Here is a 17,631-nt window from a genome sequence, read left to right as displayed (position 1 = left end):
CGGCCATGCCTTGGTCCCAACCGGCCCCACACCCCACGGTTCCTTATTATTATTTTATTATTATTATTATTATTTCTCTAATTTCATGAAAAAACTCCTTGATTTCATGGTATTTTGCACAAATCATCAAATAATAATAATAAAATAAATTATGAAAACTTGTGGGACCGGGCCTTGGCCGGCCGTCCATGCCCTAGCTGGTCCTACACGCCCCTTTGTTTTATTATTTTATTATTAGTTTTCCTTGAATTCATCAAACTCCTTGATTTCATGGTATTTCTCTCAAATTAGAAAAAATTCCCTCAATTCATCAAAAATATATGAAAAATACACAAAAATTAGGGAAACTCGTGGGACCGGGCCCAAGCCAGCCGGCCATGCCTTTCACGGTCCCACACATGCTTGAAATTAGGCTCAGGCCCCACCCATGGGTAACCCATAATATGAGGCCCTTAATTAAAAGAAGTTTAAATCTAGGCCCCGACTTATTAAAAGACCTTGATACCCTTATGCATATTGTCAAGCCCGTAATTAAATATAATTTAAATCTAGGCCCAAAATTATTAAATTTAGGCCCGAAATTATTAAAGTACAGTGTGAATGTGTAAACAGAAGTTACACATGCATATGGCATGTGTATCCAGAAGTTACACATCCTTATGACATGTGTAATGCAAAGTTACACTTGTATATATATGCAAAAAATAGACATCAAAAAGAAAATATAAAAAAATACATGTATTACTTTAATATTCGTTTACAACAATTTTTTAGCATGTGTAACTAGAATTTACACACACATCTGTCTAGTGTAATCGAGAGTTACATATGCGTCTATCTAGTGTCATTGAGAGTTACACATGCATCTGACTTGTGTATTCAGCGTTAACTCCAGTTCCAGCGAGACCAATACCACAAATAGCAAACCATGACTGCGGTTCCTGTCTTCGTTGAACACAAAAATAGTTTCAGCGCATATAGAACATATAATAGTTTCTCAGATTCTATAGAACCTTACATATAATATTTCATGAAAAATGAATCAACTTTCTGTTAATAAAATTACCAAAAATAAGAATAACACTTTTTGCATGTGCATTTAGCATCTGTAACTAAGAGTTACACATACATATGGCTAGTGTAACTAGAAGTTACACATGCATCTGGCTAGTGTAACTGGAAGTTACACATGCATATAGAATGTGTAACTAGGAATTACACATACATATGACTTATGTAATCAGCAAATACTAAGCCTAATTGTGTACCTCTGGCAAAAAAATTCATCGAAGCATCAAAACTAACAAGCTTCAAAGACATCAGTGTCAACTAATGTAGTAGTCACCATTCACATTCTAAGATATGCTTTTCCCGTGTAAGCAAGTAACATTGCAAAAAATTATGTAGCAGAAACAATGTATGAAAACTAGAGGTCTTCAGATACCATCTATTCAGCTACCGAAGACGCAACACAATACAAAGAATTCAACAAATATATCCGCTAATTATTACTCCTACCCTAGCACATTCACATTTTGCTTATTTTGTTTAATGTTTCAAAAACTAAATGAAATGTATAATAAGGCACAAGACTGACCTTTTAGCATTTCTTACAAGCAACTGCACTGTTTAAGGTAGATACTCCATAAGCCAACACATGAACTGTCCCAAAAAAACGCCTGCAGCATAAAGTGTACAACAAAGCCTCAATCAGTATTGAAATACATAATCCCCAGACATTGCAATAACAGAACTAACCATCCTCACTTCAGATACCATCTATTCATGTTCAAATTAGCTTTTCAATAATCATAAATCAGGAGAAAAAACAAAAATGCAAAGCAAAGATGAAAAACACTTGAAAAGTAGTAAATAACCTCTTGTTTAATAAAGAACAAAAAGTAAAAAAAACTTGAAATAAAATTTCACCTCAATGTCTTCACAGTATACTTCCAACAACACGAGCATCGAAGCTCAGCACTGCTTGCATCTCATACGCACACTGCTTGAAATAAAGTTTCACCTCAACGTCTTCACATCTCATATGCACATCTTGTGTAAACTGTAGTTACATATATACAATGCTTGTGTAAACTGCAGTTACATATATACAATGCTTGTGTAAACTGCAGTTACACATCTTGTGTAAACTGCGTTCTATCATGTGTATATATAAGTTACACATCTAATTAGCATGTGTAACTAGTAGCTACACATCCATTTAACTTGTGTAAATAAAAGTTACATACCTAATTAGCATGTGTAACTAATAGTTACACACCCAAAAAAGGTCAGATAACTTACAACAAATAAACATTTCTCTTCCTAATACAAAGTTCAAATGAATACATCTAATACAAAGTTACATATCTAATTAGCATGTGTAAGTAAAAGTTACACATCTAATTATCATGTGTAACTAGAAATTACACATCTATTTAGCTTGTGTAACTAGTAGTTACACATCTGGAAGTTACATACCCTTATTGCCTCATAGCACCATAACTTGTTTATCTGGCTCCAACAAGGCCACTACAGCAAAACCACATACTATCTCTAACCTGTAAACAGAATAAAACATATTCATCAATCTTCCAAATGGAAATCAAAACATGCAACACACAATGCACATCTGAACCCCTTGGCGACATAATATCCATCAAAACTTAACTGCAAAAAGTATATAACAAAGGCATATCCTCACCTCAAGAGTGGCTACAGAGTTACAGACTCAACAAAGTAGATTCAACACTCAACAATACAACAACATCACCAGTTACATATGCATTTCTCTGCTGTAACTAAGAGTTACACATGTATTCTCCTAATGTAACTAAGAGTTACACATATCAAACCTAAACCTGAAGTGTGAGGAAAAAAAGCTCGTCTGCAATACTTCATGTATGATTTCAGGTTCAAGCTTCCATTCAATCAACTTCAAATCATTAACTCAAAAACTCAGTTTCACAATCAAACCATGAATCACATGATGCAAAATGACAGTAAGTAGCATTGTTGTAGTAATTTCAACCATAATTGAAAACCAACAGTCTTTGACCTCATAGGAAAACATCATTATCCTAAATAAATCTATACACACCTGATTTATAAAATTGAATCCACACATTCCTTAATTTTTCTCCAATCCAACTGAAAATCACCTAATCTAAATGAACAAAACAAAATTAAATGATCAAAAACAGATCAAGATTGATTTTCATAGGAAATCAAATTTGCGATAAAACTGAATCAAAATTGAAATAGAGAACGGAATTAAAATTGAATCGAGAAATTACAAACAATAACAACAACTAAAAATCAAAACGTGCCTTGATTCTGTTGCTGTTCTTCCGAAACAGTGATGATTCTTCTTGATTTCCGAAATTAAAAGAAACGACAACTTCAAATCAGAAAACCTTACATGGAGTAGATTTGAAACAACAAACTAGAATCAATTGAGAGTTCGTACATAGATGATCAGTTGTTAAATAAATTGGAATCGAATCATTCAGATCTATAAATTGATTAATTTTTCAAATCAACTGAAAAATCTTAAATCATTCAGATCTATAAATTTGAATCAATACCTTTCACATCTTCGAATCAACTGAAAAATCCAGACGCGGATCACATCTAGTAAGTTCAATCGATTATTTGATTGAACATCATCGTCATCATCGTCAAAGATCCATAAACATCATCTTCTTCTTCGTAAAACAGAGATATTCGAACTAAGTTTAACAAATCCATAAACATCATCAGCAGAATCTCCAGATCCTCAATGACGAATGATTTTACGAAATTTCTATTAAATCAAATTGATTCGAAAAGTGAAAAATGAATCTGAGAAAACCCTAGAAATGGTTTTCTCTACAGACGAGAGAGAGAGGCAAGAGAGAGAAAGAAAATTGAGAAATGAAAGTGTATCTACTTATTTTATGCTTGTATATATAGAAAAGGGTAATACTGTCATTACGAAAATGTCACTTTATTATCAAGCCCTTAAAATAAAAGTTCTGGGCCTAGAAATATGCAAATGTGAAAGAATGGAGTTGATAGTGTAGGATCCATTTAGTGGGGCTTCTATATATTGAACCCATATAGTAGGGGGTTCTAGTATTTTTCACTTTTTATTATTTTAATATTTTTTCCTTCCCTGAACTCATGAAAACTCCTTCAATTCATGGAAACTCCCTAAATTCATCAAATTTCTCAAAATTCATGAATTTTTCATAAAATCATCAAAATATTATAAAATTAAGGAAAAGGCACCACGAGACCGTGGTCACGACGGGCCGACCATGCCTTGACCATGGCGGTCCCACGCCTCCTCATTCCTTATTTTATAATTATTTTTCATCATCTCATGGTGTTTTCCTCAGTTTCGTCGAAACCCTAATTTTGGCATATTTTCTCGAATGGATGCTCAATCGCATGCCAGAAAATTTCAAAATTCTCAGAACTGAGACGCGGACGCCTTGGGGACACGAGCACGCTATCTTGACCGACCAAGATTGGCTCTTTGGCTCACGGAAGCCGGTCCCATCGATTTTCACAGTTTTGACCTAATTTGCACAATTGCTCGTATTAGGTCCAAAACTCTTCCAAACACTTTGGATTTTCATGAAGTGATCGTCAGGCGGTCACGTGACAACCCAGGGCCGGTTTCATGACACCATGGTCGGTCCCTCGCTCCGTCATAATTACTTAGGTTTTCTCACCTAAGGCTCATACGAGCATTTTCGAATAAATGATTAAACCAGCATTTAATCATTCTTTCACCAACAAATCGTCAACACTTCAGGAATTCTTTGTATTTGCTCATGTGAGCATATGGACACTATATGGTTGATCCACGGTCCCATGTAGTCGCTTCCTCCTTCGTCCCATGGTTAAAATTCTGACGAACCATGAATTGATCATCAATTAATCAAATTAGGGTTTCTGAATTCAAGGATCATCATCCCAGATTCCAACCTTAATAATTTTACGACGACCTCATGATCATTAATCTTATTAATTATGATCGGTTCAAAAACCATTACTTTAATTAATATTTTGGTCACGCTGCCAATAATCCATCAGATGAGCAACACTTGCTCAGACGATCAAATATTCAACAATTCGTCACATGAGCAACACTTGCTCAGATGATAAATATTTGCTCAAACCAAGGAATATTAGTTCAACAATCAATATTCAACGATCCATCGAATGAGCAATACTTGCTCACTTCATCGTAATAATTATACCTCTGTCTCATGACATGTTCAACTCATGAGTTTCAGAACGTCATGTTCAACTCAGCAACTACATGGACTCATCGTCCCATCAAACCACGAAGTCATCAATTGACTAAAAAACCACGAGATGTCAATCGTGTCACTTTGAGGGGATATCACTTAGAGTTTTGGTCTGGTGGTCTACGACACGTGTGTTCAAACACACGATAGAATGTGAGCAAGTCATGCAATCAGTTGAAGGAATTCACGAGGTAGTGGGTGGAAAATCGACCAAGTCTTCACACGATTGAGAAAATGGTTTCAAACCCTATCTCCACTTCCCCACTCCTTGATTCCATCAACTATCACACTTCATGGGATCATGGTGTCTGAAATTCCAGTAATATAAATAAGTCTCTGAATCATGACTGAATCATCGACTTCCACTTCCCCACTCACGTCAAACTGACAACACGAGATCATCAACTCATCAATTGAGCAACTACTCTCAATTGAGCAATTTCAATCATTCAGAGCTTATCATATTCAGAATTCACACACCCACAATCTTTGATTACCATTGATTCCACACATTTCCCAGCTTACCTCCTGCAGATCAACCCATCCTCTCTTGTGACTGAATTTACTCTGGAATGGTCATTGTCTTGATTTAGGCCGGAGTACTACAGATTGATCTCTCGAATCTAAAGCACCCCTTTGCAGCGGTGCATCTGTGTGAGGTTTAACATTTCGCTCGGTTCGAGGAGTCTCCTCCGTACGGTCGTCTCCTCAATTCCTTAAAAACCAGCAAATCGTTTTCCCCCATCTACACTCCTATGAATAGCTGGTAGAAGAGAATGAAGTTGTTGATTGCACTTAGATGTATGTTAGGATTGTCGCAGGGAATGGAGCTAAAATGGCCTGAATTCGGCCTGAGAATCGTCGTAAAAACAGAGGAAACTCTGTCATTTTTTCTGCTCAGGCGAGTCGAATCGGTGCCGGCGATGACTTTTCCAGACGATTCTGATGACCGATCTTTCTAAATGACTCAATGAGTAAGCCGAATCAGCCTGACTCGGAAGCTGACTAGAGGCTAACTCACCATCTGCCTTGACCCAGTTGACTAACAGAAGACCGTTAGTCAGCGGATAATTGTAAGGGAATCTAATAGAATATTCTACCAACGTCGACTGAACTCATCTAGCCGGCGGCGGTTCTCAGGTGACCGGCGGTGCAAATTTCGGTCAGATTCCGACGATGACGTAAGCAATCCAACGACCAGTTTTGGACCCAAAATTCCAGAGACATATTTCTCACACATGGTCTTGGTGGACCACTTGGAGATGGGTTTTGAGAATACCTAAAGTTGGAAAGAGTATCCTTTTGGATTGGGAGAAGCATATAAATAGAAAAGTATTTCTCTAAACCTAGAGATCTCATCTCTTCTCCTCTACTTTCGTTTCTAGGGTTTTACAACATGAAAACTTTTCTCTATATCCTTGTGATGAACTCCTTGAACATGAGTAGTTAATTTTATTATTGATTTATGGATTAAGTTGATTTCACATAACATGATTTTGGGTTTAATATATTAGTTTTGTCTCATATTTATCGTTCATGATTCTCTGAAAATATAGTTGCATGATTGATGTATTGCAACATGATTTGAGTATTTGTTTTATCAAGTTGTAAATTGGTAGAACTCATATTTATATCTATATCTAGTATATGATTAATCATCGAGCGATAATCCTTGAACACAAGTAGCATAAATATGATTGTAGGTTATAGTGATATATCATTGTAATCATATGAGAACGATGACCTTTGTTCGAATTGTTTGCGCAAAGTATTTCAATTGCATTGATTAGCCTAATTTCATAAATCTTAATGCTCCATGGGAATTTAACTTGATTAGGGCAAGGCGTTAGGTTATTATTTTGGTAGAATTTATACTTGCAGCGTTTTACATGTATGTGTGATGATAAGAGGAAATTGCGGGATATTATTTCGACTAGGTATCTTAGGGCTTTTGATAATGAGAGGTTAAATATTAATTCTAGTTATTAAGACAAGAACGTGTTAGTGAATGAAAACGAAATCCTTAACCAATACTTTCACATCCTTGATTTGCGTGTTTACTTTTCATTGTTTTGCTTTTATTTTAGTTTATATAATAATTAGAAAACCCCCATTGTTTTATATATGAAACCATAACATATTGAAAACCTAAGTCCTCTATGTGGGAACGATCCTTTCTTTCCCTTGCTTCATTATATATTTTGAGTAGTAAGAAAGTGTAATTATTTTTGATGTATACGACTGCGATCAAATTTTGGCGCCGCAGCCGGGGAGGCAGCGGTTGTCACTTGTTTTTGGTTTCTTATTTTTGTTTTTAGTCTTATTTTTTTTTTTTTTTTTTTTTTTTTTTTTTTTTTTTTTTTTTTTTGGTTTTAACCTTGTTTTGAGAACTCTTGTTTCAGGTACCAATTACTATGGACGGAGCATATTGGAACAATGGGTACGGTTATCAACCTCAACAACATGATGACAACTATCACCCTTGCGAGGAATACAATCAAAATTAATCCTTTGGTTATGGTCAATATTCCACGTACCCTTTGAGTTATTCTCATACATATCAACCTTCTTACGATAGGTATGTAAGTGAGCAACCACAAGGAGGGGAGACTAGTTGTACTCCTATTCATATTTCTTCGAGTTTGGTCGATGAGATGCAACAATTTATGGCCAACATGGAGTCAGTTTGTAGACAACCAAGCGTGGAACCAATTTCATCGACCGAATATGCTCATAGTACGTTTGGCCCAATTTCTGATCGTAGTTATGATCATTCACCCATTCAAAGGGAAGATAATTAGCCTAACAATACTGAAGTAAGTGATTCTACTTTTTCCTTGTCGAATGAGCTTTTCCAACAAATGGAACACTATTTTCAAAATTTGGATGGATCACTCCAAGAGCTTCAAAAAGGTGTTTCCATTTTAAGACAAAGCATTGAAGAATACAAAGAGGACATGCACAATTCTGCGAAAGACCAATCTTTGGGAAGTGGTAGCCAATCTTATGTTACCTATGATAGTGACGATGACTATGAAAGTACATCGCTTGAACCAATTTATGGTGACATTCCCGAGGAGTGTACAATGAAGTCTTTTTGCGATCAAGGTGAAGATGAAAAGGAATATGATGACACTAGTGTAGCTTACTCGAGCATTGATCTTTATAACGATCAAGAACCTATTCAAAAGGAAGAGCTTGAGGATGATGCAATGAGTGTTCTAAAAAAGTTCTTTATGGTGAGACTTGAATCCGCAGTGGAGTATGTACCTTGCAACAAAGAGGAGTGTGTTGAGATGAGACCGTTATGATCAATATTGTGGAAGACCCAATTGAGCTTGCAAAGAATTGTAATGAAGATGTTGATGCCGAGATTTTGGTTAAGGCAGAAACGGACGAAGAATGGTTGCAAGGTTTGATAGAGGACCATGATATAAAAGAGGTGAGTAATTCACTTGAGTTTTTCAAGGATGAAGAGGATTATGTGATACAAGAGATTGTGCAAGGTTTGTTTAACCCTTTGCATATTGATTCTTCTCCTTTACCTCTTATTGGTTTGAATGTATGTGCTTCGAGAATATTGTTGAATGACTTTGTTTCTCGATTTCCGCCATTAGAGATACTTGATTCTCAAACAATGCAGATTTTGGAACAAGAAACCGTGGAAGTACCCGACTTCTACATTCTTTATACACTTCCAAGTGTGGACAAAAATAAGTGTGGGGGAAACTTTTATCGGTTAATAGCTTCGTTTCTGTTTTATATTACTAATATTTGTGCGAAGCTAGTGTTTGCAAAACATGTGCTATGGAAGGATCCCCAACTTTTCCGATTATTGGTGTATGGAGAATCCGTCTTGCAAGTCGGGCTGACGACTTTAAACCAAGCGCTAAATGAGAGGCAACCCATTGGTTTTGTGTATCTATCTCTATCTTTTTATTTCTCGAGTCTTTTATCTTTATTTTCTTATTTTGGATATTTGCATATCAAAACTCCAACTTTTAGAGATTTTTGAACAATTTAGAATAAATACTAGCCTTTCTAAGTAGATGGAATTTTTTCTTGACAATGAGGTATATATATTGACTGAGTTGGGATTAGATGACTAAATAGCTTGTTTAGTGTTTATCCTCTATTGTTCAGAAATAGCTATGAGTTGGAGTATCAGTTTTTATTATGCATTTTATTTTCTTTTTGTGTATATATATCATGTTATAAGATTTCCCACCTTGACTTTCTTTGGACGATTCAATTTACATTGAGGACAATGTAAAGTTTAAGTGTGGGGGAGTGTTCTCATATAGAGTTTTTAGCTCTGTTACAAAAAAAAAAGAAAAAATAAGATATAAACTCCTTAAGTCTAGCAATTTGTGCCTTACACTAATGGAAACATCGTGGTTGTAGGAGTTGAGGAACTCATTAGTAGAGTCTATTCATATGAAAACGAACAAAATATAAAAATAAACAACATGTTAGTTGTCACCATATCTCGGAGTCGTCACCATATCACGTTCTGTTTTTACTTTCCATATTTATCTATTGTTTCTCTAAGTGAATTTGTGGGACACAAACATCGAATTGTTATCACTGCTAGGATGAAATAGAGTGATTCAGTTACTACAAAAAAAAAGACCGACCAATTGATCAAAAGGAATAAATATGACACTTGGATAAAGCAATATGTGTGTGTTCTCCCTGTCTCTGTCGCCTAAGCAAGCGTGGAGTGCAGGATCCAAGGGAACTATCATGTAATCTGCTGACAAGAAACATGCGCTTGGATCCACAAGATCTAATCATGATGTCAAAAAAAAAATTGAAAAAAAAATTGAAAAAAAAAAGAAGAAGGAAAAAAAAATATTATTATTGTGTTGAATAAAATCGATCACTGGTTCCCTTATATATGCCAGTGAATTGATCTAGAATTAAGTTTGTCGACCGCTGGTTCCCTTGTATATGCCAGCTGTGTTGATATTAGAATTCAGACCAGTGGCTCAATCCAATAGGATTTTTAGGTTTGTTTTGGCAGTGACCTTCAGACAGATATGGGAAACATCGTTCACCTTAGTCAACAGTCCGCCACCATCTACTTTCTATATCCATCTTCTTAATCTTTTCATGTGATTGTAGTTGATTAGATTCCGAGTATTGTGGTTGTGTTCAACTTTCCGAATGAAGCTATTTTACTAATTTATGAATTGGATTTGAAAGTGGGTACTTCCTCTTGTAATCATTGATAGTATGCCAATTAATAAAAATATGTAGTGCTATTCTTAAATTTTCACAGGTGGCTGGAGTTAGAAATATAGGTTTTGTAGGTATACCTCTTGTAAACCTTCACGAGACTAAAACTCGTCCACTAGGAACACCTAGATGTTTAAAGGCTTGTTATTCATGCTAAGAGTAACCGTATCCTCGACGAGACGGAGTTGTATGTATGATTTTGAATTACTTTTGTTTGATTTGCTCGAGGACGAGCAAAGTCTAAGTGTGGGGGAATTTGATAGGTGTCTGAAACACCTAATTTATATTTAGTATTTATGCTTTCTTTGCTATTTTTCTTGTAAATTATGTATCTTATGATTGTATTTGAGTTTTATAACTACTTTGGAGTCATGCTTAAGAAAAGAATGAGAAATCATACAAAATTGGGAAAGAAGTGCAACATTGTCATTTCACAGGAAAACACTATTGGGAGCCGAGTCATAGTTAAGGGAAACTCTCTTTTGGAGGAGTGTTAAACACAGACCAGCTAAGGTTAAGGGACTCCCATTGGGTGGTTGGATCCAGGCATAGTGGGTGCAAATAGACGTCCCTCTTTTAAAGCCCTGATTAGGTCGACTCAAGAAGAGATATTCTTCTTTTCTCTTTTCCTTTGTTCCTCTACTGAAGCCGCTGGAGATATTCATGGGAGATTGCTCTCGGTTTTGGGAAGAATTGAACGAGTTATATGAAGAACAGAGATGGGTTTGCTGGAATCGATTAGAAAGTGAAAACAAGAAGGAAGAACAACTAGTTGCCACCATGATTAAATGGGTTTTTGGTTGAATCTGAGATGCAAATGTTGAGGTTTGCTATTGAGGAGAATGATCTTGAATCTGTGAAATTGAGGCTGGGATTTTGTCAATCAGAAGATGGGTGTTGTTCAACTCGGGCTCAGATGAAGATTCGAGCAAGAAAATGATGATTCTGGTACTATTTGTTGTAATGGGTTCAACGTCCAATAGAAGAAGATGAGGTTCAGATCGAGATTTGGATTGTTGCTGCCATCGATTGAGAATGGGTGTCTGAATCTGAGATTGAAGAAGATAGAGCTACAGTCGTTGAGTGAAGCAGTGAATGGAATATGGGTTTTGGTTGAATTCAGTTGTGAAGATGCTGCTGTCGAATCTGAGATGTAGATGGTTGGGTTCGATTTGAGACTTCAGAGAAGAATTGAAGAGAGGGTCGGTTGGGTTCAAAGAATCTAGCAGGAATGATACAGGGAATGAATGAAATGTTGCAGTCAATCAAGAGCAGCTTCTGGTTGTAATCGAATGGGTTTGTTGGTGAGTTGCATATGAAGAGATATAGCCAGGATGAATGCTGAAGTGATGCTACTATGAATAGCTGGTAGAAGAGAATGAAGCTGTTGATTGCACTTAGATGTATGTTAGGATTGTCGCAGGGAATGGAGCTAAAATGGCCTGATATCGGCCTGAGAATCGTCGAAAAAACGGAGGAAACTCTGTCCTTTTTTCTGCTCAAGCGAGTCGAATCAGTGCCGGCGATGACTGTTCCAGACGAGTTCGATGACCGATCCTTCTAAATGACTCAATGAGTAAGCCGAATCAGCTTGACTCAAAAGCTGACTAGAGGCTAACTCACCATCTGCCTTGACCCAGTTGACTAATAAAAGATCGTTAGCTCAGCGGCTAATTGTAACGGAATCTAATAGAATATTCTACCAACGTCGACTGAACTCAGCTAGCTGGCTGCGGTTCTCAGGTGACCGACGGTACAAATTCCTGTCAGGTTCCGACGATGACATCAGCAATCCGACGGTCAGTTTTGGACCCAAAATTCCAGAGACATATTTCTCACGCATGGGCTTGGTGGACCACTTGGAGATGGGTTTTGAGAATACCTAAAGTTGGAAAGAGTATCCTTTTGGATTAGGAGAAACATATAAATAGAAAAGTCTTTCTCTAAATCTAGAGATCTTATCTCTTCTCCTCTACTTTCGTTTCTAGGGTTTTACAACATGAAAACTTTTCTCTATATCCTTGTGATGAACTCCTTGAACATGAGTAGTTAATTTTATTATTGGTTTATGGATTAAGTTGATTTCACATAACATGATTTGGGGTTTAATATATTAGTTTTGTCTCATATTTATCGTTCATGATTCTCTGAAATATAGTTGCATAATTGATGTATTGCAACATGATTTGAGTATTTGTTTTGTCAAGTTGCAAATTAGTAGAACTCATATCCATATCTATAGCTAGTTTAGGATTAATCATCGAGCGATAATCCTTGAACACAAGTAGCATAAATATGATTGTAGGTTATAGTGATATATCATTGTAATCATATGAGAACCATGACCTTTGTTCGAATTGTTTGCGCAAAGTATTTCAATTGCATTGATTAGCCTAATTTCATAAATCTTAATGCTCCATGGGAATTGAACTTGATTAGCGCAAGGCGTTAGGTTATTCTTTTGGTAGAATTCATACTTGCAGTGTTTTACATGTATGTGTGATGATAAGAGGAAATTGCGGGATATTCTTTCGACTAGGTATCTTAGGGCTTTTGATAATGAGAGATTAAATGTCAATTCTATTTATTAAGACAAGAACGTGTTAGTGAATGAAAACGAAATCCTTAACCAATACTTTCACATCCTTGATTTGCGTGTTTACTTTTCATTATTTTTCTTTTATTTTATTTTAGTTTATATAATAATCAGAAAACCCCCATTGTTTTATATAGGAAACCATAACATATTGACAACCTAAGTCCTCTATGTGGGAACGATCTTTTCTTGCCCTTGCTTCATTATATATTTTGAGTAGTAAGAAAGTGTAATTATTTTTGACGTATACGATTGCGATCACTAGGTACAAATTAGTCCTTTTTAAGGAAAGTACACAAATAACCTTCTGGATTTACAATTTAGTCCAAATATTTACAGTTTAGTCCAAAATAACTCATGGTGATGTCAACAATTTTAAATAATATAAAAAAATAAATAAAAACAATTTATCTTTCGAACCGTTTGTCCAAAATTCGCAAACTTTATATATTTGGGAAGCTCTTTCCGAGAGCTACAAAAAGAGTACTCATATGACTATAATTCTCATTTTTTAAAAAAAAAACTTATTTTACATTGGTGTACAAACATGTACACATCTGCAAAAATTCATCAGTGTCTTCCAATGATATTCCACCAGATGGAATAGACTGATGGTCGTTTAGTGACATTGCGAGTGCTTGCTCTAGCAATGCAGTGCCATCATCCTCTTACCATATTCAGAAGAAAAAAATGTTAGATACATATCAACATATTGTAAAAAAAAGGAGAAGATCGTCCAAAACGATATGAATATAAAACAATGAATGCTAGAGAGTGCATGGAGAAAATGCAGTTAAATCACTCTGGCCCACCAATTTATCAATCCCGCTTCTTACCAATTTATCCTCCCTGGTCGACTTAGGAAGAGCAGTGTTGGGTTAAGTTTGCTTAGGATAGACTAGAGTATATGGGTTGGCTATACCCGGAAAAAAAATGGATTGAAGTTGTGTGTTTCTATTTCTCATTAAAATCCCACGTCTCTTCAGACCTCTCCAAGATTGGGATTTAGGGGATAATCTACCACTGGTTTTGTTTTTGCATGTGTAACTATCTTCAATTGAAATAGAGAAGAATCATTATACTAATGGTGAGTTAAAAAATTGAGTTGAGTTGATATGCAATGTTAGACAATGGTTGTTAGAATAGTCATGTGAAGATTATCTTCACATGAGTTCTGTGAGGACTATCTTCACAGAGTATTCTGAGTCATGTGTTGTGTAAGCGTGTGAACTGCACATTGTACTGTAACTGATTATAGCGTGTAATGTGTATGTTGTAACCGGATATAGCAGGTCATCATTCAAATGTCTATAAAACACACAGAGAATGTGTGTTGAGTCTGTAATGGAAAATACTGAATTCAATCAATTAAACAAGTTGAGAGAGTGTCCAACGACATCATATCTTTCAATATGGTATCAGATATTTTCTTCTAACCCTAATTCTTTTCAAATCATCTTCTTCTTCCTCATCAATCAACAATGTCAGAATCACCTAAACACATATCTCTAACCTTTAAACCACCTTCAAAATTATCAATCTCAAATTACAATCTCTGGAAATCTCAAATCGTACCACTACTTCGAAGTTATGATCTCTTTAAGTTTGTTGATGGTTCGTTTGTTTGTCCAACCAAGTATTATTGTTGTACATCTGCTGAAGGAATCAAAATTGTTGAAGCTCAATTCGTAGATTCAGATCCAGATAATGATTTTGTTCACAATCCTGTGTATGCTTACTGGATAAATCAGGATCAAGCTATTTTATCTTGGTTATTTACTGCCTGCACTGAAGAGATTCACTCTCTGGTTATTAATTGTACATTTTCTCATCAAGTTTGGTTTCATTTGGAGAATAATTACAATGCTAGTACTAGATTACGACTAATGCAGTTGAAATATGATCTCATTTCACTGAAGAAAAGCTCAGAATCGATGTTAATCTACTTCAATTTTAGAGCGAGATAAATTTCTCATCAACTCGCTCAGATAAATCATCCAATCTCTGATGAGGATCTAGTCCTTCATATCCTACAAGGCCTGCCTACAAAATTCAATTCTTTCAAAACATCGGTTTGTACACAATAGCTTAAAAATGATGATCCTATCACCTCTTCTGAGTTACTTGGTTTACTACTTTCAGAGGAGTCAAAAATGAATGTTGACTCTACTGTTGATCTAACTACTGCTTCTGCAAAAATCACTCAACACAATCAGGATCATTTGTCTCCTTCATTTGGCAATCAAAATTCAGGTTATTATCACTCTAATCCTCCACATTACAATTAGTCATATGCTCCCTCTCACCACTATAATTCTACACCAAATTACTGGAATTCTAATTCTTATAGGGGAAGCTTCAATAGAAACAATAATGCTAGAGGAGGTCGTTTTCATATATCTAACTCTAGAGGAGGTTTTAGAGGTGGTAGACATTCTTATGGTAGTGGAAGAGCTAGTAGACGTTTCAATAACACTTACTCCAATATTTATCCTCCTACTATAAAACCTTCTTACTTCATTGAATGTCAAATTTGCAAGAAACCAAATCATGAGGCTCCTGAGTGCAAATACAGATATGCTCCTTCTAATAATTACATGGCTCAGGCTTACAACACTTATTATAATGATGATTGTGGTGATGATTATGAAGAGTATTACTGTCCAGAACCTGAAGCATTTGCTGTTTATAATGAGGATACACCTTATAATTCTCAATCTGGATGGATTCCTTATTCTGGTGCCGCACATCAATTAACTTCTGATTTGTCTAACTTAAATTTGCATTCTGAATACCAGGGAACAGATCAAGTGAGAGTTGGCAATGGCTCAGGTTTACACATAACTCATGTTGGTACTTCTAAATTTACAACTGCCAGTACAACTTTTGTTTTGTCAAATGTTCTTCATGTGCCTTCTATTACAAAGAATTTAATCTTTGTGCATCATTTTACCAAAGAAAATAACTGTTTCTTTGAATTCTATCCAAATGAATTCTTTGTGAAAGATATGGTTACACACAAGGTTCTTCTTCATGGTCCTGTTAAAGATGGTCTTTATCACTTGGAGTTCACTGCTGATCAACTTAAACAAGCCTTTCAGTCTGATGTCACTACTACTTCCAACTGGCATCACAAACTTGGTCACCCAGCCTATCACACTTTGAAGCATGTATTAGCATCTGTAGACAATGTCATTCATGATCATTTATCCACTACTGTTTGTCATGATTGTCAAGTAGCTAAGAGTCATAGTTTATCATTTCCATCTAGAACAAATAATAATGTATTTGGTCCTTTAGAACTCATTCACTCTGATGTATGGGTATCCCCATTATGTTCTATTAATGGACACAAGTATTATGTTTCCTTTATTGACTCTTATAGTAGATTCACCTGGATATATCCTTTAGCTTACAAATCTGAAGTTTTGTCCACATTTATTAAATTTAAAGCTCATGTGGAGAATCTACTTAGTAGACAAATTAAATACATTCAGTCAGATTGGGGTGGTGAATATAGAAATGTATCTGCTTATCTGACATCTTGTGGTATAGGACATAGGGTTTCTTGTCCTCAGGATCATGCTCAAAATTGCAAAGCTGAGAGGAAACACAGACATATTGTAGAAACAGGATTAACACTGCTCTCTCATGTTGGTTTACCAATGTCCTTTTGGTCTTATGCTTTTGAGAAGGCTAATTTTCTCATCAATAGACTACCTACACCAACTTTACAAAATGCATATCCATTAAAGTGTCTTTTTCATCTGAAGCCTGAATATACTTTCTTGAAGACCTTTGGTTGTACATGTTATCCATGTTTAATACCTTTCAACAGTCACAAGTTACAGCCAAGATCTGTCAAGTGCATTTTTCTGGGATACAGCCATCTTCACAAGGGTTATAGATGTTTGAATCCTATGAATAACAAGATTATAATCTCTAGAGATGTTAAGTTTAATGAGTATGAGTTTCCATATACATATTTTTTTAAGCAACCAAGCACTACTTCTGCAACACTGAAAAGTGCATCTATTGAGCCTTCTTCTACTTCAATCGCTTCTTCTCCTGCATTAACAATCTCAAGTGATGCTACTATTCCACTACATGATATGCATCAATTTCCTGAGTTATCTACTTCAGTTCCTTATTCAACATCAGTCCCTGCAGTTACAGTGAATTATCATTCAATGACTACCAGAGGCAAAATGCACATCACTAAACCAAAAGTTTATGCTTCTGAGGTTCAATCTGTGTGTGAAGACATTATAGTTCCCACTTGCTATACTAAAGCATGTAAGGATATAAAATGAAGAGCATCCATGGATGAAGAAATTAATGCTCTACTTCAAAATGGCACATGAAACTTGTCACTCTTCATTCTCCTTACAATGTGATTTGGTTGTAAATGGATTTTCAAGATCAAGAGGAATGAAGATGGTACAATTGCTAGATACAAGGCCATATTGGTTGCTAAAGGATACAACCAAG

General features: G+C 35.7%; 1 long non-coding RNA gene across 2 annotated transcripts; it reads right to left on the bottom strand.

Annotated features, from left to right (window-relative positions):
• Positions 1-727: 727 nt before the first annotated feature.
• On the bottom strand, positions 728-2,203 carry LOC113331241. Of its 2 annotated transcripts, none has more exons than XR_003350842.1 (3): positions 1,930-2,203; positions 1,598-1,679; positions 728-941 (listed from the first exon to the last, which is right to left on the bottom strand). It is a non-coding gene; the product is annotated as an uncharacterized LOC113331241 (long non-coding RNA). The 2 variants fall into 2 exon arrangements; XR_003350843.1 differs by having other exon boundaries at positions 746-945.
• Between the last annotated feature and the right edge of the window lie 15,428 nt (positions 2,204-17,631).

The sequence above is a fragment of the Papaver somniferum genome, unplaced genomic scaffold (genome assembly GCF_003573695.1).
Source record: "Papaver somniferum cultivar HN1 unplaced genomic scaffold, ASM357369v1 unplaced-scaffold_125, whole genome shotgun sequence".
Lineage (NCBI taxonomy): Eukaryota > Viridiplantae > Streptophyta > Magnoliopsida > Ranunculales > Papaveraceae > Papaver > Papaver somniferum.
The sequence above is the reverse complement of the archived record's forward strand: the minus strand, read 5'-3'. Positions and strand labels throughout refer to the sequence as shown.